General features: G+C 41.1%; 1 pseudogene; it reads right to left on the minus strand.

The window, feature by feature from the left end:
- Window positions 1–4,045: 4,045 nt before the first annotated feature.
- Window positions 4,046–9,455, minus strand: LOC147605934 (uncharacterized; annotated as a pseudogene).
- Window positions 9,456–24,872: the final 15,417 nt, after the last annotated feature.

A 24,872-nucleotide genomic window follows, 5' to 3' on the forward strand; every position in this document is an offset into this window, starting at 1 on the left:
TTTCTGAAGAGGGAATTGATTACAGGGGAATATGCTGGACATTTTGAGAGGCTGGGGAGGAATCTTACAAGAAAGGTCCCAAACTTGACGCATAAATCCGCTCTATAGCCACCGCCATGTTTTGAAGCGTATTTGGGGATAACTACCCTGCTTGTGTTGATGCTGATGATGATGATGATGTTGACCCCAGTGATGGTGGTCGAGGTGCTTCCAACACTACTCTTCTCCCTACTATTGAAGGATCAGGCTGCAATACTGTTGCACCTATGAATTGCGGAATTATCTGCCTATTTTTCTCTAACACCTCTGTCTGATGGTTCACCACCATACTCCTCTGTTTCGTCAAATTCTTTTGTATCTGGCTCCGATTCTTCCTCAGAACCATCACTTTGCATCCCAATTTCTTCACCTCCTTCTTGCAATATTGATTCTAGTCATCCTCCTCATGATGTGTACTTTTTCGCCTTGCTACTGATCTTGTAAAATAAGGATGAGATGGTCTTCCCAAATCCTCCAGGTCGAAACTGAACAGTCGTCGAAATCATACTTCTGAAAGAATTCTAAACGTCATCCCAAAAAACTGCTTTGTAACCTCTTTGGCACTCATCAATCTCACAGAAGAAAATGAATTCGACCATGACAACCCATCACAAGCACCGTGATCGCCAGTGTAAACTAGTGTAACTTCCTAGCACATTTAACAGAATGATAAATAACCTGACTTCTGATCTGACAAGCAAACTCTAACTTCCACATTCTCTCTAAGACAAACAAAGATGAACAACATTGTACAGAGTACTATAAAGAGAAAACACCTTCCATTAATGAGACTAATAAACATTACTGTCAAAGCTTCAAAAACATAAAATTGGCTAACTTCTTCATTGCCCTAAACACAGTTCTGCTTACATCCGTCTACATTCCCCCTTGCACACAAAACATAACTGCCCATTTCTATCTAACGCTAAAAGACATTCCAACTTCTCCTAAGATCCCAAAAGTCACATTTGATTTCCCTAAGGTTATCATATCATATGACAAAATAATAATCCTCCTAAGTTCATCCTCTAAATAGCATAAATTTAATTTTAACTTGAAAGAGAAGTTTCTATCATATTTTTACTATAATTTTTCATTTCAAATTAGAAAATTGAACATTTCAAGTAATTGTAGCGAAGCTTTAGTAAAATTTTCCAAGAAAGAGATAAATCTTATTTTTATGCATAATTTTAATAATGCAAAAAGGTGAATTCCTATCATATTCTAGGTTTAGATATTTTTATACTAAAATAATGATTTTCATCATATTTATGGAAAATACTTTTTAGTATTTATGCATATTTATTTAATTAAGAGAAAAGAGAATTTTTTGATAAATTTATTTTTCATGCATACAATTTAGATGTAAAAAGAGGAATTCCCATGATAATCTAGGTAAATCCCATGAATCTTTTATTCAAAAAGAAGAAATTGAGTATATCTTAATTTGAGAAATTTGAGAAAGAATGTGAAAATATTCATCGAGAAAACTTGGATAATTCTTAATCAAAAAAGAAAATTTGAATACTTTTAGCGTTTGAAAATTTGAAGTATATGTCTAAATTCTTGGAAGATAGAATCTTGGAGTACTTTTTAAACGGGAAAAAGGACTTCCCAGAAAAAGACCAGAAACACGCTTAGTTGAATGAACGTATAACTAATTTATTCCTAGTTTCCCTAGAAAAGGAATCTGAAATCCTTGAGAGGATCAAGGATTTAAAAAAGTGAATGGAATTTAGATTTAATGGAATCAAGAAAAAGTTACCTTTATCTAAGCCAAGTAATTGGCGGAGACTTGAAAAGTTCTGTCGGTATCAAAAGTAGAGTAACTGTACTTTCAACTTGAGTTAAATGGATGTGATGTGATGTGGATCTAAATGGATATAAATGGGATGTGATGGGATGTGGATTTTAATGGATGTGGATGGATGTGATGGGATGTGGATGGATGTGATGATATGTGATGTGGATCTGAATGGATGTAAATGAATGTGATATGATGTGGATCTGAATGGATGTGGATGGATGTGATGAGATGTGATGTGGATCTGAATGGATGTGATGAGATGTGATGTGGATCTGAATGGATGTAAATGAATGTGATATGATGTGTATGGATGTGATGTGATGTAGATGGATGTGAATAGATGTGATGTGATGTGATGTGATGTGAATGGATGAGAATTGATGTGAATAGATGTGAATGGATGAAGGACAATGGATGTGAATTGATGTGAATAGATGTGAATGGATGTGAATGGATGTGAATGGATGAAGGACAATGGGAATGGATTTGAATGGATGTGGAATAAAGCGATGTGAATTGATGTAGAAGAATGTGGAATAATGAGAAATGATGTGGAATGATGGGAGTTGTTGGAAACTATAATTGTATATGACACCTGTTTTTAAAAGACTCTTTTATGTCAAGAATGCTGGGAAGCATGTTGACTATCTTGTCAATTAAGGTCGTGAGTGAGAGGACCTAAGTGAAAAGGTTGCAATAGCTGATGGGGAGAGTCAATGAAGGACGTCTCGCATGACAAGGTTGGCAGAGGTCTTGACCAGCCTCGGTTCGCTTAAAATGGTGAGCTTCCAGTACGGTGGATGAGGGACCAAGGAAGCGGCCTATGAGTGAAGTGCTAGGTGACTTGCGAAGGAGCGTAGAGGGTGCTGACCATACGGTGCTCGGGCTCTGGGTCGCCGAAGATACCCACGCATGCATCGGGGAAGAAAATGAGTTGTTGTTTTCTGAACACGGGCATGATCTTCAACCAACGGAGAGCCCATCTGGATTTTTATGTGATTATATTCCCACGTACTATGAGCTAAGAACTATTGAAAAGGCCCCTGGGTGAGCAGGTAGTGAGCGTTCTTGTTGCCAATGATGCCATAGGTACACCGATGAAGGAATGATTGGAAATTGGATTTCAAGCAAGATATTTTGGAGGATTATGATCAGTGATACTATGGTTTCATTTCAAGTTTGCTTTAAAGACAATTGAATCTGTGAAAAGGCAATTTCATATTGGGTGCATAAGTGGTGTGTCTAAATTGTATTTTGCATGAATCTGGCTAGGGGGCCTGGGAAATCTTTTCCTTGGTACCCAAGACAAAACATAACCAAATTTCAAAATGGATCCTATCAATGTAGTGGTTGGGCGGTTGGCTAACCCATGGGATTGAATGGGGTTAGGTTGAACTGATGGATTCCTAAAATAAAATTCAATTCTGTTTAAGTTATGATAGTTGAAGCAAATCACAGATAATCCTTGTTCTATGGAAAAGAATCAATGGGCTATGCCTCTTGACGTGGAAAAAAGCATTGGTCTCTATGATCCAAGTGCAAGTTCCTCTCTTGATCCGGCCATTGTTGAAAATACAAGTGAATAGGGTGTGTGCAAGAACAAGCCCTTGGTTAGAGGCTGTAAAAGAGAATGTGTAAATGTGAAAGAACCTGTGAAAAGGTGAGAAGAATCTACTGGGAGAGAATAAAGGGTAGCATGAGAAGATTTAGGAAGTGTGGAGATATTCTAGGAGATATTCTGGGAAAAGTGAAGAGATGGAGAGAATCAAGCAAAAGAGGTGGAGATATTCTGGGAGAGGTGGAGTGAATCAAGGAGAAGTCAGTGGGATTAGATGCTTGGATGTAAACTCTATAAATTGAGGCATTGTCCTAATGAGAATTTGCTGGTTTTTGATTATCCATGCCTACATTAAGCTATTTGCTAATTACTCACTAATTACATCTTAATTATTTGCTAATTGCTTTGTTAATGATGTTGATTCTAGTATTTGATCCACCATAGCTCATCACATTGCTCTAATTTCAACATGGTATTAATAATACATAATCAACTTGGGCTGCCATAGTAAAGCTGGGCAAGGAAGGTAGTGACAACTCCCCTTGTTCATTCTCATTAGATTGATTGTCTTCCAATAATGAAATAGGTGCTGCATCGAAGGGGATAAGGGATGCATTAGCCTCAAAGGTTTCCTTTTCGGCCTATGCTGGGTCTATAGCCACCTCTTCCTCAACCTCGTCATCCTCGATTGGCACTTGAGTGCTTGCCAAAGTCACTGTCTTGGGCTCTGAGTCTGCAGTAAGAAGATGCAGAAAATAAAGAAAACCATAACTAAATTGGAGCAGGCGACACTTCTTTGAGTGTAGTGGGCATTTCTCCTCTACTCTATTGTTGTAGCTGGGAATCTTTTCAAGACAACGGCTAAGCCTCCTCTTCATGAATTTATCTGTTGCAAAATCAGATGGATGAACATATCGTTCACCATTGGACATAATGATATTGGCAGAAACAGTGTCCTCATACTCCTGCTCACGGGTAACCCGAGAACAATCCTACAAGCATTAGGACATTTTCAAGGTCATTCGTAGGGCCTTGTAAGAAAATGGTCGATTCTTATTTTCTCTCTCTAGAAAAAATCTTGAAATATTAAAATAAAGAGAATGTAAAAGTCATAAAAGTGTAGTCTCTGAGCCAAAGAGGTAAATTTTCTCCCAGGCAGTCGTCTTAAAGTTCGTTGGAACTTCTTTGAAATGATACATTCGAAACTACAAGAATAAAGTTAGTTTAGGAGGATATTATATTGCAAGGAAGACAATTTGGAGGGAATTAAAACCTTCATCTCCAATTTCAAAAGACAAATACAAGCCTTCTCTCACCATAGCCAGTCATATTCTTTCACTCTACATCATATAGTATACTTACTCATTCCTAGAATACTACAATGGAGAACAATCATGTACACACTCACTCTATTGAAGAGTCTAATCATGAAAGCATTAAGAGAAAGTACCATTTTCACATTGATCTAGATAGTGCGTATGTGCCCATTCAAAAATGCAGAAGTGGATAACTATTGCTCTCATCAGATGTTAAAGATCATATGAGGTTGTCGGGGAAGCAACACATAGACCTTTGGTGTGATGGCTCCATCTATCCTATTGATCCTCGTACTGCTTCACATTCTCCCTTTTCAAATCCCACAACTCTCTTACGTTTTACAGGTGATGGCACCACAGGCTTACTAGGATATTGCAAGTCGATTTCTTACATTTACAAGAAAGAGAAAGGCATTATTCACAACACTTAGCAAATGAGCTTCTTGGCTTGTCTGGTGAATGCAAGACACAGAAAGTTAGATTGGAAGAACAAGAATGTCAAATCAATAAACGTGACCTCCGTAATGATATAGAGAAAAAGACACAATCATTGGACGGCGCATACAGAAAAGAAAGCTCAAAAACGTTGAGAACTTGAGGCTCGCGATTTTGGAGGCTTGAAGAAGAGAATCCAAGCCATAAGGTAAGATCGCACTGAATGCATTCCCATTCACATGTCTTTTATGTTAGCAATTAATAATATTCTATTTACTGGGCTTCTTTGTGATTTACATGTTCTCTACGTTAGTAACGAGTAGTGATGTATTTGTAGGGTTGTCATACATCCTGACAAAGAGAATATCAATCCCAATCTTAATCTAGCAAAGCAACTAAAACCATTCGCGACATCAAATGGCAAGAGAAATGATAAAAGAGAAGAAGTTCAAGGTGGTTCAACGAGATATAGCGGATGAATTTGTAACCAACAATACAGTTTCAACTATGGATATTCAATCTGCCATGGATTCAAGTGGAGTCAGTCTCGTAAGGGTTATAGTGCCATCTAAAAGTCAATGTCATCCCTCCTTGAGGCCAAAGGCATTAAAGCAAAGCTACTTCCAACACCTACAAAAGTTTGGAAGGAATTAAACACAGAATAGCTTCACTATGTTGGTCACTCATACCACATTGTAGGAGAGTTTAAGAGAGAAGGTGGCAACATATTCTACAATGAACACAATAATATATTCATGGACTTGGAGCTCTTGCAAAAGAGAATGGTGGAGTTCTATGATATTACATTTGAGGATATAGGAGGTGTACTTCAGTTTGTCATCAAGCTTGATGAGTACGAGATTATCAAGGAGAAAAAGATGGAAAGGGTCATAATAACACTTATGAATAGGGCTCTTTGTAATTACTGTAGGGATGATCCAAAGTATTTTAGTGTGTGTGCAGTCCAAGACGAACATCTGAAAGAGGACCATGAATCCTTGTTTTGGGTATTTCATCACATATCCCCAATCTCATCAAAGAACAGATTAATGCAACCAGGATGCTCCATGTAGAGAAAAGGGGGGAATTTCAAGTCCAATGACATCTTGTGGGTGACTTGAAGACTCTCAAGTGCTTATTTAATTGCAGCAAAGGGGCCAATGCAAAGTCTCCATGTCTTTATTGCATGGACTCCGCAAGGGTGATAGACTCTAAGTGGTGGAGACGACCACCGAACAAACAAATTTTGGATGAGAACTTTAAACCCGTGTTTGAGATTCCTCTTTCCAATGTGCATATATGCGCGCTTCATGCTTTGTGTTGATTCATTGTTGCCTTTAGGTATTGTATATTACTGCTACCAAAGGAGATCCAAAACTATACATATACTATGGATCCTCTCATTTTCGCGGCATTACAAAATGATAGTTCATCATTTTTGAGTCTTATGTCGTGGTTTGAACCAGTGAACCTCGATTTGGCAAGACTTATTTTCATGGGTTACCATGAAGAGTGAGTCTCATGTTAAGTTTTAAATTGACATCAAATATTTGGTAATCTATATGTGTTTTCTTTAATAACACCTATGTCCTCTTTGTTTTTTTCAGCCGACACTAGAGTTTGCTTTTGTACGACATTGAGCAAAACACGTGTTATTTTGCAAACTCTATTCAACAATATCATGCCCACGTTTAGAGAGTAAGTCCCTATTGACATTTCCCAGCATGTAGATTTATTTAAGCAGGATAAGCTGATGCTTGTTTTTTCGACCTCTTAGATGTGCTCAAAAATTTGTATATGCATTGAAACATCTCGTAATGGAGCCGAACCTTGTACAAAACATGACATATCATAGGATAAGGGTGCCAGTCCAGAGCCCAGAGATGTCAGCTATGGATGGAGGACGGCCCTAAACGCCTACCTTTTAATAAAGAAAATTTTTAATATTCCTAATGTAACTAATGTTTGTAAAGTAGACTTGCATAATCTAACGTAGCTATAATGCCCCTAACAAAGCTTTTCTCCGTGTACAGGAAATAATTCTGAACAAATATGCTCCCTTGCATGTAAAACAGTTCAGGACAAAGCTGTACAAAGAATTATTTTGGTTGTCCATGATCGTGTAGAAGAAGAGATCAGGAGGGTAGACAAATTTACAAGGGAAGCTGCAGAGAAAGTACGTCAGCGAGACAAGACGAGGAGCGGCAAAGACAATTCGAAGCACATATGGCTGCCCTCAATGATTATGACAGGCTCCAAGCCTCGGGGGGGGTCACTATATGTAAATCCTCCATATCACGTGCGTTCAAGCCTATTTAAAAAGTCCCTTATCTGTGAATTTTTTAGTGAATATAATGTATCCTTTCCTATTCAAATCTGTAATTTTTTTTAAAAATACAATAAATAAATCTCCTCTGTAAATATATTTCTGTAAGTTTTAAATATTTAAAATGTCCTTCTATTGAACCCACGTGATACTTACATATTTATACGAGTGACCCCCCCGAGCTCCAAGCTAAGGTGGATGAATGGGTGGAATCCAGGAGGCAGGTCGAGATGTAGGCGGAGAGAGGAAGAGAAGAAAGACTGTGGGAAGAAATGGAAAGACTACAAGAGGACCAAAATCGAAGGTCGCCTCAGTCCCAAGCACAGTCGAGTTCTCAATCACGGCGTCGCGTCCGTGCCCCAAAGTCTTCTGATCGACGTCAGCATCATTAGACTTTTATTTACATTTGTAACATTAACATTAATTTTGTAAGAGGTCTGGCATTGTTTTGTGAGAAAAAAATCTTTTATATATTAAATTACTTTTTGGAGTTACAACGTTTTGATTGTCATCATAACGACTAATCAAGTGAATAGTATGAGAGACAGATTCTTTGCAGAAAGTTATTTTCTCTTTTCGCCTTGGCACCTGTAAAAAAAGGGTTTTGTTAGTGGTATCTTACATAATGTTCTGCATAGCATACTAAATGGTGAATGTAAATATAAATGGTTTACCTTTTTAGTATCCATTGTATATGTATAATCTTTTGGTAATTGTTCAGTCTCCTCGTATGTAAGGTCTTCTCTAATTTGAGAAAGAGATGTTTTAGATAGTGTGTTCAGCATTGTAAGCAATTGCCCTTCCAAATATATCTCCATTACTAGAGGCATATTCTTAGGATATGACTCCAAATCTTGATCTAACGGAACAAGGTTTCCATTAACATAATGATATCTGGTGTAGTGAATAGTTGCAATGAAGTTTTGAGAGCCAATAATGTACTTGCAAACTATTGACTTCTTCTCCAAAACATAAATGATGCCTTCTGTCTTTCTTCTGTCCCAACCATTGTCCAAAAAGTCCACTGCCTTACTTGAGTTGCAAATAAACATTGTTGAAGTATTTCTTATTTCTTCATCAAAGAAAAAGTCAACAAACACTTCGATAAGCATAAAAATAGTAAGCTTGGCATTCTTTGTTGGCAACAGATGCCTTAAGAGACTTATGTATGTCATGATACAACCTGATCCTATAACTTTCACTAGTTTGTGAAGTTGGCAATGGCCAATATTTTCTTCCAAATAATGGGAGGGGTAATGGAGTCAAATGACCCCATCCAGAAGACGTGTTTGGTTCAAAGTACCGCATATCATAGAAAAATATGCCATGGTTTGCAAGATCTCTATGAGTTCTTCCTTTGTAAATTTGTTCTCCTATATATGCATGGAAAGCGTCAAAAATCCCACTTATACTCTCCACTTGCCAGTCTATCCTATTGGATGGATAAATATTTGCATAAAACCAAAAGATTAGACATTTTTAAAACAATAATTAGACACTTTTAAAATAATAAGGAGACAGGATTGAATGGATAAACAACTGTATAATAACAACAATTAAACACTTTTAAAACAATAAGGAGACAGGATTGAATGGATAAACAACTGCATAATAACAACAATTAAACACTTTTAAAATAAAAGAAGTTTTGACTGAGATACTACTCACAGTTGGGGCGATATCGTGGATCAGGAGGAAATTTTTTCACCCTCAAGTCTATATGCTAGAAAACATGTTGTATTAGTACCTCTGTCACACGCTTGCTAGATTCACATACCTTGAACTCTTTAACTTGTCCCTTGAATGGCTCCACAAATTCATTAGCATTTCTCCTCTTCCTCTTCCTTCTTTGTGTAAAAGTACCCAGCTCCTAATTGCAATTGTAGATGGTATCCATGTCCCATCGTTCGTATTATAACTATTGAATACAGTAATAGCTGAAATGCTATTACGAGGCTTTCTATAGGTTACCATTTTGTGTAGCAAAAGACACACGGAAGAAGACGATGAGAGCTTAATTTGGAGGAGACTTAGAAAAAGAAAGAACGACTATGTTGGAGACGAAGAAGATCGGAGCTAATTTTAGGGAAAAACATTTACTCAACTACTGAATCTTTGCGTGCAAAGCTTCGGTAGTATTATTTTATTATTATTTTAAAATGAGTAAATGTTATTTAAAGATGCATTTTGAGCATAATTTTACTCTATTTACTTGAATTCTTGCTTTAAAATGCCGAATTTCTCTGTTATTACGGAAGCCTCTTCCTCATTGGTTGAGCGCCACTCTCTCTCTAAAATTAGAAGGCCCAAAAATGAACCCATATTTCTCCTAATGCAAGAATCTTCTTAGTAGCAGGATGACAGAGATGGTAACCCTCAAGCTGTATCCCACAAAAATGTACTTAGCAGCCTTATCATCAAGCTTGCTGCGAAGTTGCTCAGGCATAAGTGTATAAGCAAGACAACTAAAAATGTGTAAGGCACAGAGGGCTTTTTGCCATTCCAAGCTTCAAAAGGCATAATTGTATGCAAAGACTTTGTAGGACACCTATTCAAAACATATGTTGCACACATGACTGCTTCTAGTCAGAAACCATAAGGTAACTCCTAACTTTTGACCATACAATGTGCCATATCCATGAGAGACCTATTTTTATGTTTAGCTACATCATTTTGCTGAGGTGTATAGAGCACAGTACATTGGTGTTCTATCCCATTATCAACCATGTATGCAAGAAACTCCTTAGACATATACTCCCCCCTCAATCTGCATGAAACTCCTTAGACATATACTCTCCCACTCAATCAGTACACAAGGTACTAATCTTACATGCAAAAGCATTTTAAACCATAGCAGCAAAGTGCCTAAAGTACATAAAAACCTATGATTTTTGTTTTAATGGATATACCCAGGTATGTCTAGAATAATCATGAATGTGAAAAAATAGAGGTAGCCCCCAATAGATGGTGTCCTCTCATATAGGACCACATACATCACTGTGTATATGCTATAATTTTTGGACAGCTAACTGAACCATCTTTGGGAAATGATACCCACTGCATTTTTCCAAGAATACAACCCTCACAAACATGTTTGATAGGGGCTTCAAGATATGGCAACTTAGACACCATGTCATGTTTATGAAAACGGAGCAAACTGCCAAAGTTCAAGGTAACCAAAGCATGCATGCCACAACCATTGCCTTTGTGGCAGAAACTATTTGTTTTTCGTATGCATCTAGCCCATAAAGGCCATGAGACAAAGTACTAGAAGCAATAATTGTCTTGCTGTCACTGCGATCATGAATAATACATTTGTCATCCTCAAACTGAACCACTAAGCCAACCTTAGTAGTGGGGCAGAGACAGATAACAAGTTCTTCTTGATCCCTGGTACATATCATACATCTGAAAGCGTGATTGTTCCACCATTTATAGCAATGGAAAAAATTTTACGAACTACTTTTATAAGATATGAGGAGTTGTTTGCATATGTTACAGTGTTTCCCTGTCGAGAATATTCAAGTGATGAGAACAAATTGCGTGATGAGAAGTAATGTGCTTACTAGAACCACTGTTAAAATACCAGACATGTACATCTACTGTAACAACCATGCATACAGCCTTATGCAAAGCGTCATAATTGTATTACATAATGAAATCCCAATCATCATGTGCATAGTTTGGAGATTCTTTGTTCTCTACATTGGATGATGATGCATCAACTATACAATCATACCTAAGTCTTTCTTTTTCTCCTTCTCTAGTTGTTTCTTGCACTTATTAATGCCGTGACCAAGTTTCTTGCAAAAGTTCCAATTGCTCTTTTTCTTTGGCTTATCGCCTTTCTTGTTTGCAGGCTTGCTCGATGACTCTCATTTCGGCTTATAACTACCTTGAGGAAAGGATTTACCTTTGCCTCTTTGCTGGCAACAAAAACCTGATCTCCCGTATGCATGACAGATTTGTTTTACCAGGATTGCTCTTCTTGCAAGAGCATAGAAACCAATTCCTTAAACTTCAAGGCATTTTGAAACCGGCCTTTAGTAGAAACCAAAGTGTGGTAGACTAGCAGTCACCCAAACACAATTGTAAATCAACAAATAAGACAGACAAAAGGGAGCTAGAGTGCTCCTACACAAAAACAATGACACCTATTGGCCCCAAAGCTTGGCGCCCCTTTCTATATTTCTTTATTCACATTCATGAAAGAGTTCAACTGAATACATCACGGCCATACATGGCTTATACATATGCATATCCAACTGCCAGTCCTTTGGCCCTCTTAACATAGAGGTTTCACACAGCCCTATGCCCAAAACACCACATTGTTATTCACCTCTAATTTGCCAAAACACAGTCAATTTGCCCATGCACGTAGCTAAAAACACAGCCATGAAACAACCTATGAACCCTTCCTGAAACATTTAATTGTTGCTCTTGTTTCTGCCCTCTTGGGCTGCAAATTCCTCCTCTCACAAGGAACCAAGAGAGAACCCCCGAACAGCCCTCTGACTGGAAGAAAGAGAAGCTATGTACTCCTTAGGCTCGCATGCATGTGATCAGAGCAACCATCATCCTTGCCTTAATCTCCATCTTCACCAAGACCAATCGAGAGAGAGAGAGAGAGAGAGAGAAAGAGAGAAGAAAGGCTTCAACCCACACCTCCGCCTGCAACCTAAGTGTAACTTCGAGCGCTGCCCTTGTAGTCTAGCAACTCACGAAGAGAGAGAGAGAAGATGAGAGAGAGGAATTGGTCGACTTTGCACTTCCTGCAGCCAGCAGCCGTCTGCAATCCTGTCGACTTCCCTTCCAAGAGAAAGAGAGAGGCAGTCTAATCCGTCGGCAGATGCTGCAGCCCGACTGTGTGCCCAGAGAGAAAAACCAGCTGCTCGACTGTGTGCCTAGTGAGAGAACCAATCAGCGTTGCTACCCGACAGTGTGCCTAAGAGAGAACCAGCCAGCGTTGCTGCCCAACCAGCCCGCCTACTTTTCCACGATCCTCAGCACCTGTGTATAACTGCAATCCAGCCGCTAGCCCTTCCAAAAAGCCCAGCCCCGCACGTCCACATTGTCTCCAAAAGCCAGCCAACCTTTTGCATGCAGCCGGCCTCCCTTCCAAAAATAACGTGGGCTCTCCCAAAAGGCCACGCTTTTCCCAAAAAGGAATTTCTCTTGTGGTTTTAATAAAACCTTAATCCCTTCCACACATGGGGTTGTTTTAACAAAACCCTTCCCCCTAGGATCACCTTGACCCTTAGTATGAACATTCAAAATATGTCTTCTTGCACACCAACCACTATGCCCAATACTCACACATACGCTACACAAATTCACATGGTCATGACACATTTGGATTTCCTTTCATCATCACAAGTATGATGGTACAAACAAAACCTTGATATACGAGTCCAACAATGCATTCAAGACAGTAAGCACCAATGAACTGTCAAGATATATTTCATCAACACTAGCCAACTGTTCCTTAAAATCCTCAAACTTCAAGGCATTTAGATTGCCTTTCGTCACGAATATGATGGTAGAGACAAAACCTTGATACGAGTCCAGCAATGCATTCAAGACAGTAGGCACCAATGAACTGTTATGATATATTTCATCAACACTGGCTAACTGCTCCTTAAAATCCTTGATTTTTGTAAGGAAACTATCCATGGAGTCTCCCTCATCCATATACTCTGACTCTAATTGTTTGCGCACACAAGCTTCATTACGCACGTGGTATAATGATACAAGTGCATCCCAAGCATGTTTAGCAATCCTGCATGACCGAATGTGAGGAATGATACTCCTCTTAACTGATAAAGTTGGCAACACATGTTCTTGTGCATCTATTCCATTCCACTTTGTTTGTTCTTGCTATGGTAATGCACCATGTGAAACTAACTCCGTACTTGCATATGTGACTTTACATCGTGTTCATCAAAAGAACCAAGACGTTTCTTAGTGCCGAATGACCACAACATTCCACAGCTCTTTTGCTATAATACATGCTGCATCATATAGGACCATAACATGTAGTTGGTCTCGTCAAGCTTATCCTCAAACGATAACATCTGAAATACATCACTATCTACCATTTCTGATAATAGCCAAGCAAGCAATCACGCAACCTGCAAAGTGCTGAGTGCTATTTGATGCAACCAAGGTGGCTGCTAATAAGGTCGCTTTGACAATGGAGACCTGCAAGGTGTATGAAAGAAATGCAGATTATAGTGAGTAGAAATTTTACTCATAAGATGTAGAGATCAATGTCACTGAAGTGGATCTCGTAGATGATTTCTCATGTATCTACACACCCGTATGTAGTAGATCTGACAAAACTAATCCAGAATCCGATGAAGAACAGTGTCGAAAACCACGCAAACAGTCCCCAAAATGCACCCGAAGTGAAAATCTGACGCAAAACAATAGTACAAAGTACTACACACTTCATGGTCCTCTTTCATCTCCCAAAAGGGCTCCTTGATCTTTGCCAAAAAAGGACACAAATGCAAGTAAAGTACCAGTAAGTAGCAGGACACTCTCTTATAGGTAGCCCCAAGACAAGAGTAGAGTACTAGGCATGTAATAGGACACTCTCATAGGTAGAGCCCAAGAACACACAATATGATATTGCTATGACTACTTTCCAAATATGTGTGCAGGAAAGCAAAAAATTCATCTAAGCCCCACTATAGTGTGAGGTTCCTTCCAACCCTTGCCAAATACGGAGTAGGAAAGCAGGAAAATCGCCCAGACCTCACCTGCAACAACGATTTAGACACCTAAAAGATGGTGAGGTTAACCATTTACATCCTAAAGGCTCTAAGAACAACAATGAACACCGTTGAGCAAGCAAAGGATGGAGATGACTAGAAGCCATCTCATTACAAGCAAGCTAAAGAGTACATGGTCACATCTCAAGAATAGCTACAACAAAATCTCACCATTTGAATTGATGTGCAGCTTGCAAAATAACACCTTGCAATAATTTCTCTAGTCTTATGAAATGTAATGTGAGACCGTCGTTGCCTCCAGCATGTACCTAAAGAAGAACAGAAACCTAACCAATGCATCTGACTTCTTTAAATGAAAGCAAGTTGTAATATTGTAGATGAAGTAGAGATGTGTTTTTCCTGGAATGCTCTTCTTACAAGAGCACAAAAACCAACTCCTCAAACTTCAAGGAAGTTGGATTGCCTTTCATCACGAGTCTGATGGTAGAAGCAAAACCTTGATACGAGTCTGGCAACACATTCAAGAAAGTAGGCAGCAATGAACTGTAAGGATAGATTTCATCAACACTAGCCAATTACTCCTTAAAATCCTTTATTTTTGTAAGGAAACTATCCATGGAGTCTCCCTCATCCATATGCTTTGACTCTAATTGCTTGTGTATATAGCCAACCCGAGCTCCCTTATGTACCTGGTACAATGATGTAAGTGCATCCCAAACACGTTTAACTAACAAAGCAAGCAACGCATGTGCTTGCGCATCTCTTCCATCCTGATTTGTTTGTTCTTACGTAGAAGGTATGCTATGCTGTGATAATGCACCATGTGAAACTGAGTCCGTGTCTGCAGATATGCCTTCTACATCCTGTTCATCAGAATAACTAGGACGTTTCTCAGTGCGGACCACAACATTCCACATCCCTTTGGCTACCAATACATGCAGCATAATGTAAGACCATAATGGGTAGTTGGTCCCGTCAAGCTTATGCTTAGAGTGGATAATATTTGAAATATATCCACTGTCTGTCATTTTTTATAATACCTAAGCAAGTAATCACACAACTTGCGAAGTGTGAGTGCTCTTTGATGCAACCAAGGTGGTTGCTAATAAGGCCGCTGAGTCCTGACAATGGAGACCTGCAAGGTGTATGAAAGAAATGCATATTATAATAAGTAGAAATTTTACTCGTAAGATGCAGAGATCGATGTCGCTAAAGTGAAGCCCGTAGATGCTTTCTCGTACATCTGCACACCCGTCTGTAGTAGATCTGGCAAAACTACTCCAAAATCTGATGAAGAACAATGTAAATTCGATCCCCGAAGATGTCTACAAAAAACCGAAACCACGCGAACAATCCCCAAAACGTACTACACACTTCACAATCCTCTTTCTGCTTCCAAAAGGACTCCTTGATCTGATTCAAGAAGACAGGCGACTTGGGGTGAAGGGTAGGCAATAGCATAGGGACGAGGAGCGTATGCTCTGATACCAAATGTTAGAAATAGGCTGGTAGTCCAATACACGCGCACACACACAATAGAGAAGCTCGCGAGAGCACACAATTGAATGATAGATAAATAATGAATGTGCGATGTACAAAGATGATAAGTATACCCCAGGATAGGTGTATACTAGCACGAGGAAAAAACCTCCTAAAGAAAAAAAAAGTGCCACGAGGAAAAAACCTCCTAAAGAAAAAAAAAGTGCCACGATTAGTCCTAGTGTGTTCACACATCACTAAATATAAAACCACCACCTTCAACATCGCGGCTTCTTCATTTTCACCTGAGTAAGATATTCAATGTGAGCAGCATGAAAACAACTTCAAGCTACGCTGGTCCTCCACTAAATAGCACACTCGACTCTTTGGAACAAAACCAGTGGCATTTCCTCATTATTCATTAAAAAAAGCTCTGAAAAAACACCACATTCGTGTCCTCAAATAATCCTCCAGCCTCCTCACGCGTGCACCATACTCATCCTTGGTATATCCATGTGCTTACTAAATATCGCCGGACTGCTCCCTTTCAGCAATCGAGAAGCTCCTCAACAACCTTTTCTTTGTTCACGTTATGAGGTGACGCCATGCTTCCATCTCCTACAGCCGTCGAATTCTCCACCATCTACTATCCTTTGTTCAACTCATTTCACACCATACTAACCCAAGATCTCATATGCCCCAAAAATGAATACCCCATACACCTGTCTTGCCTTTTGTACATCAAGTAATATTCATGTTGCCCTTTGAGATTACCAGGTTACTCTCTCAACAACAATGCCAAAAGCCATTAAATGCCTCTTCCATTGTAAGTAGTAAACACCTTCGAGCCATCGCTGCTACCAAGTCGTTGTATTAAATGCCTCTTCCATTGTAAGTAGTAAACACCTCCGAGCCATCGTTGCTACCAAGTCGTTGTATTAGGATACATAGGCCATATTAAGAAGCTTTTGGAAGAGCTGTCATCATAGCCTGAGCTCAAACACACATACTACTCACGCAAGCAATCAATGCTATAAGTATACAAAATATAATGATGCAAAATCAAGGCATACCCCACACACTGTCAAAGGAAACACGCCATCACACCTAGATACGAGTCAACTGTCATTGCTTGGCACAAAAACACCAGAACATTACACAAATATACATGTTTTTTTGTGGTTTGATTTCCCAGCCTCACGACGCCTTGACACAGTCATCCCAATGGAACACTTGTTTCCAAGCCTCCAAATTACAGTCAAGCATAACCTCAAGGGAAACCCTCTCACGAAGAAGTTATTTATCTTAAATAACTTAGTGAGCAAAAACTGCGACTCACACGGATTGCTGGTTGAAAAACTACATTTATGTACATACATCGAATGCAATCGAAACAAAAACACATGTGAAACTTGCTCGCCTTGAGCTAGAGTCTTCCCAAGAAGACCATCTAGCATCTTTGCTAAACTTAGTGGAAATAGGCTAGCCACAATGTTTTGTCTTGCGAGACTTCGTTAAGCTACCCGCCCCTCATACCTTCCACAACAACCATTACATGATCTAAATCTATGTCATGCAAGTTTTATGTGACCCTGGCAAGTACACCCTTACAACGTGTCATGTGCACAGTGGGTATCTACCGTGTGCTATACGCATGCAAGACTAGTTTCGAGGCTTGGGGAAGCTTGGAACTAGGCAGGCTGATTGACGAGCTGAGTTAGGGATATACTAACGGGCGGGCACCCAAGTATGGACGGGCGGGCGGCCAAGTGTGGACGCCCGATGACCGGCCAAGAGCCTATAAAAGGGTGGCCAAGGTTAGTTATTGTATTATAGAGAGTCTCGCGAGTTTGTGAGAGCTCTATGGTCTTGGAGCCTGGATCTAGTGCAGACGTGCACCTGCTTTATGCAGTCGAGGCCGGCAGCTGTCTCGAGGCCTGCGAGGGCAGCTTCGTGGCGGTATGGGACGTCGCGAGGAGGAGATTGGTCGGTACGTCAACCTAGTTAGCTCAGCTCGTGGCTCGGTGGGGACAGCCAAGACTGTGGGCTTGCCCACGGCTGTCATGGTTGGGAGGTGAGTCAGGCCTGCACCCTCTTGCATGTTGTTGTTCGTTTGTTTGCAGGATTCGAGTTTCGAACCAAGATCGATCACGAGGGGATCCGTGGGGATTTGACAGTGGTATCAGAGCATACCTCGTGTGAACGAGCAAGTCGGTAGGTAGAGAAGAAGAGGTCGAAGTACGGTATGTGTTAAAAAAGCTTGCTGTTTTTTTCTGTGCATACTGCAGTTTTCAGATTTTGTATGTGTTTTTTCTTCATCAAAGAACCCCATGTTGATGGGAGATGGTAGTTTTGATAGGGTTGATTGCTTTTGCAAAGAAGAGGTCTTGTGCGCAGTCGCATAACTTGCAGGGAGAGAAAACAGAAAAAAAAGAAGAAAAAAAGCACGTTTATTGTTTTCGTTGCTTTTTGGAGCATGAGAGAGAGAGCGAGCGTAGAACTGCTGGCGGGTGTGCGTTTGGTCGAGTCTGTGCAGGCGATACAATTGGCAGGCGGCTTAGTGTGCGTGGGCAGCCAGCCACATGGCCAGGCGGCCATGTCTACCCAGGCGGCCATGTCTACCCGGCAGCTCGCCTAGGCCAGGCGGGCTGGTGCCCAGGCCAGGCAGGTAGCGCCCAGGCCTACGCAGGCGCCCCAGCCAGGCCTACGCAGCTTAGCGCACCAGCCAGGCCAGGCCACGCACAGCCGGCGCCCAGGTCACGTACAGCAAGCGGGCGCCCAGACATTCGTGGGGCAGGCGCAGGTTGGCGCAAGGAGTTAGATGACGTCTGCAGCAACTCGCCGACGACGGCGCTAATCCAGGGGGAGAAAAAAAAACAAGAAAAGCTACGTTTTTTTTTTAGCTTTCGTTTTTTTTTTGGAGTAAAGTATCCTCCAAGGGTTCAAGGGTTTCTAAGGTTTCCAAAGGTGTTTATTTTTTTTTAAGAACAGTGAATATATATATCCATATATATATATATATTAAAATATATATATATATATTTATTTATTTATTCAAAAAAAACACAAAAGCAAAAGCAAAAGCTAAGCTTAGCTTTTCGAGATTTTTTGGCTTTTGGGAAACCTTTATAAACCCCTCTAGTGGGCTTCTTGCCACACATCTCTCAAGTTCTCGAGTTCTCAAGTTCTCAAGTTTTCAAGCTCTCAAGCTCTCGAGTTCGCTCGCACTTTTGTTGTGCAAAGATCGAATTTTCTCTCCACGTATCCTCTTCACGATGTCGACCCAAGAATCAGAGTTAGAGCCCCTCGTGGAACGCGAAGGCTTGCCGGCTACTACGGAAGGCACTGATGCCGATCTTTTTGACGAGTTTGTGTCAAAATCAAATTTCCAAGAGTTCAAAGTAGCTCTCGAAACTTCTTCGGCAGAACGTCAGGCACAAATCGCAGCCCAGATGCAGGCTTTGCAGAACTCCATCGCTCTATTAACCACTACCCTCTCTACTTTCTCGGGAATGGATACCTTGGCTTCAGCTTTAGGCCCCAATATTACTCCGGAACCGTTCGGGGGCGAGCAAAAGCAGAGAACCAAGGAGATCGTGGACACTTGGCTACATAAGTGGCAAGTTCACTTTCAGTTTCATCCATATGATGATGGAAAGAAGATACAGTTAGCAGCAGGTTTCCTGTCCGGCAAAGCTTTGCTTTGGTGGAAGGAACTGAACCCAAAGCCAATGACTTGGGCACAATTTGAAGATATTTTCAAGAAAGAATTCCTCAAGAAAGAGGATGATTATGATGTTGTTGCCCGGTTTTCAGCTTTGACCATGACCTCGCAGCACCTCACTTATGAGGTCTACCTCCAGAAATTTCGTGACTTGCAAATGAAAGCTACAAAGATGGATCCCACTACTCTTTTGGGGTTTTTCGTAGCTGGTTTACCAAACTCGTACCGATTACAGGTTAAAAATAACAAATGTAAAACTTTGGACGAGGCCATTCATTCAGCTCGTATCTATGATGATACGATGGTCTCTCCAAGTCAAAACCCGTTACCGAGCAGGGAAACAAGCATAAAAGAAAGTTCTCCGCACCTATGGCTAACACGACTGAAGGCAAGTCTTCGAACCAACCTTCGAAGAATTCCAGTTCGACACCAGCGAAGAAGAAACGACTCCTTAGGGCTTTAAAGCTCAAGAAGGAAGGACGTTGTTTTATCTGCAAAGAAAAAGGACACATGCGTAACGAGTGCCCGAAGAAAAAGGGTACCAAGTCAAACGCAGGACCCAAGCCAAAGGCAGCTAACCAGTTGTCTTTGACAGGTACGTCAATTACTATACTTTCTCGCCCTAGTACTTGTTCTGATTGTCTGTTCAATTCTAAGAAGGTATTTGGCATGCATGATCTTCTCCGAGTTTATGGAGACGTGAATGGCCATAAAATTCACATTCTTTTAGACCCTGGCAGTTCGCATAACTTTGTTAACTACAAACTTGTGCAGAAATTGAGTCTTGATACGACACTCAGCGACCATACCTATGAGGTACGTCTACCTGCGGGCACACAAGTTTGGGATCGCAAAGTGGAGATGCTTCCAATCCAGATTCAGGACTACAAAGATACTCTGGAATGCTATGTTATGCATCTGGAAAATGTAGACTCGTTATTAGGGATTGAGTGGTTTAAGACTCTTGACGTCCAGATAGATTGGTCTAGTCATATTTTTTCTTTTCAGCATAGGGACACCAAGTATAGTATTTTAGGTGATTGTATTCATCCCTCTCAGGGACCTCTTGTAAATACAATTGATTTTGGAAATATAATGAATTCTTCTTTGTACACCGCTTTCCATTGTGTCTTGATTCCACTTTCTTCTTTTCTCATCCCTTTCATGGATGTGAATGAATTAAGTGTCTTTGAAAGCAAAGAATTACAGAAGATACTCGATTCGTTTCAAGATGTATTTCCTAAGGAATTGCCATCGGGTTTACCACCTGAACGGGCAGTAGATCATCGTATTGACTTGATCCCTGGTGCTCATCCTGTGAGTATTCCACCTTATAGGATGAGCCAAGCTGAGGAAGATGAGTTGGCTAAACAACTCGAAGATTATTTAAGGATGGGCCAGATCCGTCCAAGTAAATCACCTTGGGGTGCACCTGTGTTGCTTAGGAGAAAGAAGGACAATACTTGGAGAATATGTATAGATTATAAAAGATTGAACAAGTTGACTATTAAGAACCGTTATCCTCTCCCTAGATCAGATGACCTAATTGACCGGTTAGCAGGAGCGAAATATTTCACGAAGATAGATTTACGTACTGGCTATCACCAGATACGTATTCATGAAAGGCATGTCGAAAGAACCGCCTTTCAGACTAGGTATGGCCATTACGAGTTTCTCGTATTACCTTTTGGGTTAACCAATGCTCCAGCCACTTTCCAGCAAATGATGAACGATCTTTTTCGTGAACATTTGGGGAAATTTGTCGTGGTGTTCCTGGATGATATTTTGATATATAGCCGTACTCTTGAGGATCATGTCAGACACCTCACGATTGTCTTATCTATTTTAAGACAGAATTGACTATATGCTAAATTGAGTAAATGTGAGTTCTTTATGACCGACATCATTTACTTGGGACACAAGATCACTAGAGATGGATTGAGCATTGACTATGACCGAGTTCAGAAGGTTTTGGACTGGCCTATACCGCGAACAGTGAAACAACTTCGTTCTTTTCTCGGTTTTGTAGTTTTTCTTAGGAAATCTGTACGGGAGTACTCTCAGCTCACACTACCGATGACCGACTTATTGAAAGGTCGTGGACGTAAGTCCAATCAGCCTATCACTTGGAATAACGATTTGGATATGGCCTTCAGACTTTTGAAAGATAAAGTCAAGGAAGCACCTGTCTTAGCATTACCTGATCCTAGTCGGCCTTATGTTCTTGAAACTGATGCTAGTGACTATGCTATCGGGGCTGCTTTATTTCAAGATGGTAGACCGGTTGCTTTTGAAAGTAAAAAGCTAGACGACACTCAATCTCGTTGGCCAACCCTTGAGAAGGAGCTTTATGCTGTGATTCATGCTCTCAAGGTTTGGAGACATTATTTATATGGCTCCAAGTTTGTGGTATTGGATCATCAGTCAATCAAGTATGTCTGTGATGCAGATGATTTGAGAGGCAAGAAAGCTCCGTGGGCAGAGTTAATGCAAGATTTTGATTTTGAGATCCGTTATCGGAAAGGGTCCATGAATAATATTGCAGATGCGCTTAGTCGAATTAGAGAGGTGAATTCTTTGTCATTCACCGAGATTTCTACTGACTTATTTCAGTCATTGAGAGGGCTTTGCAGGACTGATAGTTATTTTGGTCCATTTTGGCAAAAGATCCAGGACGGGAGCTGATTGACCAAGACTCGATGACTGAGCAGTCTACCATTCAGGCTGTAGGAGGTCAATGGATGATTTGGAATGGTTTACTATTCCGTAATGACAAAATTTGTGTACCACAGATCCCGAACATTAGGTCCAAGATTCTGAAGGAGTGTCACGACGCCCCTTCTGCTGGACACCTTGGGGTACACAGGACATTATCATTAGTGAAACACACTTTTTATTGGCCGAAGATGAAAGGTTATGTAGAAGATTATGTTCTGAAGTGTCAGATTTGTCAGGCAAATAAAGCTGAACGCTTTAGACAGGCTGGGTTGTTGCATCCTTTGCAAATCCCAGGTAATAAGTGGGAAAGTATCTCCATGGATTTTATTACCGGATTGCCAAGAACACATCAAGGCCACGATTCTATTTGGGTTGTGGTAGATCGCTTGACAAAGATGGCTAGATTTTTATCGACCCAGAAGACTATTACAGCTACGCAATTAGCTCGGCAGTTTATCGAGCAATTATTTAGACTGTACGGGTTACCGCAAGACACAGTCAGTGTTGACAGGGACTCTAAGTTTACGAGTGATTTTTGGAAACTTGTTTTCGAGAAGTTGGAAACAACTTTGAATTTGAGTTCCTCAGATCATCCTCAATCTGATGGCCAGAATGAAAGAGTGAATCAGATTTTGGAGGATATGCTTCGAGCATATGTATCCAAAAGACAAAGTTCATGGAAGGATTATCTTCCTATGTTAGAATTTGCATATAATAGTACTAAGCATACAAGTACAGGGTTTAGTCCTTTCATGCTTATGTACGGTTTTCAACCAAGATCACCTGTTACAGTAGGATTCTCAGGACTTCAGCATGATGCAGCACGTAATTTTTGCAAGATATGCAGCACTAATAGACATCGTTCACCTAGAGAGTTCTCTGAAGGAACGATGGTGTATTTGCGAGTTCCGAAAGATTCCGAGACTTTACGGACAGGTAGATCTCCAAAATTATCCCCTAGATACTGTGGACCATTTCGTGTTACCATATGAATTGGATTTGCCTTCTCATGTGAAAGTTCATCCTGTATTTCATGTCAGTAGACTTAAGGAAGTACTGGGTGGAGCAGATCAGTTAGTTACTCCTCAAGAAATTATAGATGTCCAGGACATGACATTTGTTCCGCACGAACCTGAAAAGATTCTTGGATTTCGTGAACGAAGATTGCGTCATACGCTTATCACGGAATACAAGATCAAGTGGAAGGATCGTGTTGAGGAGGACGCTACATGGGAGACATTGACTTCTCTACAGAGAGATTACCCTGGCTTTTTAGTGAGCTTAGGAGTGAGCTCTTAGAGGAAGGGGAGTATGTCATGTGCACAGTGGGTATCTACCATGTGCTATACGCATGCAAGACTAGTTTCGAGGCTTGGGGAAGCTTGGAACTAGGCAGGCTGATTGACGAGTTGAGTTAGGGATATACTAACGGGCAGGCACCCAAGTATGGACGGGCGGGCGGCCAAGTGTGGACGCCCGATGACCGGCCAAGAGCCTATAAAAGGGTGGCCAAGGTTAGTTATTGTATTATAGAGAGTCTCGCGAGTTTGTGAGAGCTCTATGGTCTTGGAGCTTGGATCTAGTGCAGACGTGCACCTGCTTTATGCAGCCGAGGCCGGCAGCTGTCTCGAGGCCCGCGAGGGTAGCTTCGTGGCGGTATGGGACGTCGCGAGGAGGAGATTGGTCAGTACGTCAACCTAGTTAGCTCAGCTCGTGGCTCGGTGGGGACAGCCAAGACTGTGGGCTTGCCCACAGCTGTCATGGTTGGGAGGTGAGTCAGGCCTGCACCCCCTTGCTTGTTGTTGTTCGTTTGTTTGCAGGATTCGAGTTTCGAACCAAGATCGATCACGAGGGGATCCGTGGGGATTTGACACAACGGTACACTGAGAGAGAGAGTCATTCTCGGAAGGGGATGGATCGCAACCACCACGGACTACATCGTCATCTCGCAAAGGAGGACCACAACGCTTGAGCTCCCCTTCGAAATGGTTACCGTACCTTCGATGAACGAGGTCACCCCGAACCTATCAACATCCCAAGCCTCGTTCTGCATTTACATGCCACCAACTTAGGTAACAGTACATACAACACCCTTGCCATGCCACATCGGGCACACCCTCCAACTCTATGGAAGAACCAAACCTCGTCAACAGAGATAAAGATCACCCCCCAAACCCTCAATCTCACCAACCCTTCAAGAGGGTTACCAAGAAGGAATGGGTAACCAAGAGTACCCTAGCTAGTCAAGGGAAAGTACCGACACCCGTGCGAAGACATTGCAGAGCCACCATTTGGCCCAAGGCCCAAACAACAGCTAAGATCTGACAAGCTAGAGCCCCTTACCCAAACATTGAGCCCATTGGATCCCCATCAAGTTGCTAGAAGCCCAAGGCTTCTACAAAGGAAACCCATCCGTTTGGGTCCCAAGAACCTTGCCATCCACATAACCTTGGAAGCCAAAACGATCCAGGTGACAACCTAAATACCTAGTACCACCTTAGAAGCTGATGTGTTTCTTTGGATCCCGACAAAATTGCTAGAAGCACAAGGATTCTACAAAGGAACCCTCACACATTTCGATGCCAGGATACAACAAACCCATGCACAGAACTCGCACCCTTAATGTGAGATACAAATGGAGGTAGGGGCGCAAGGTCTGCCTCTGACGCCATCTCCAAGTCGAAGCAAGAAGGGAGAGCAGTGGGGCAGCATCCCCAACACGCATGCTAGACC

This window comes from Cibotium barometz, chromosome 58, assembly GCF_041138505.1.
Source record: "Cibotium barometz isolate CiBa-2024 chromosome 58, ASM4113850v1, whole genome shotgun sequence".
In the NCBI taxonomy this organism is placed as follows: domain Eukaryota; kingdom Viridiplantae; phylum Streptophyta; class Polypodiopsida; order Cyatheales; family Cibotiaceae; genus Cibotium; species Cibotium barometz.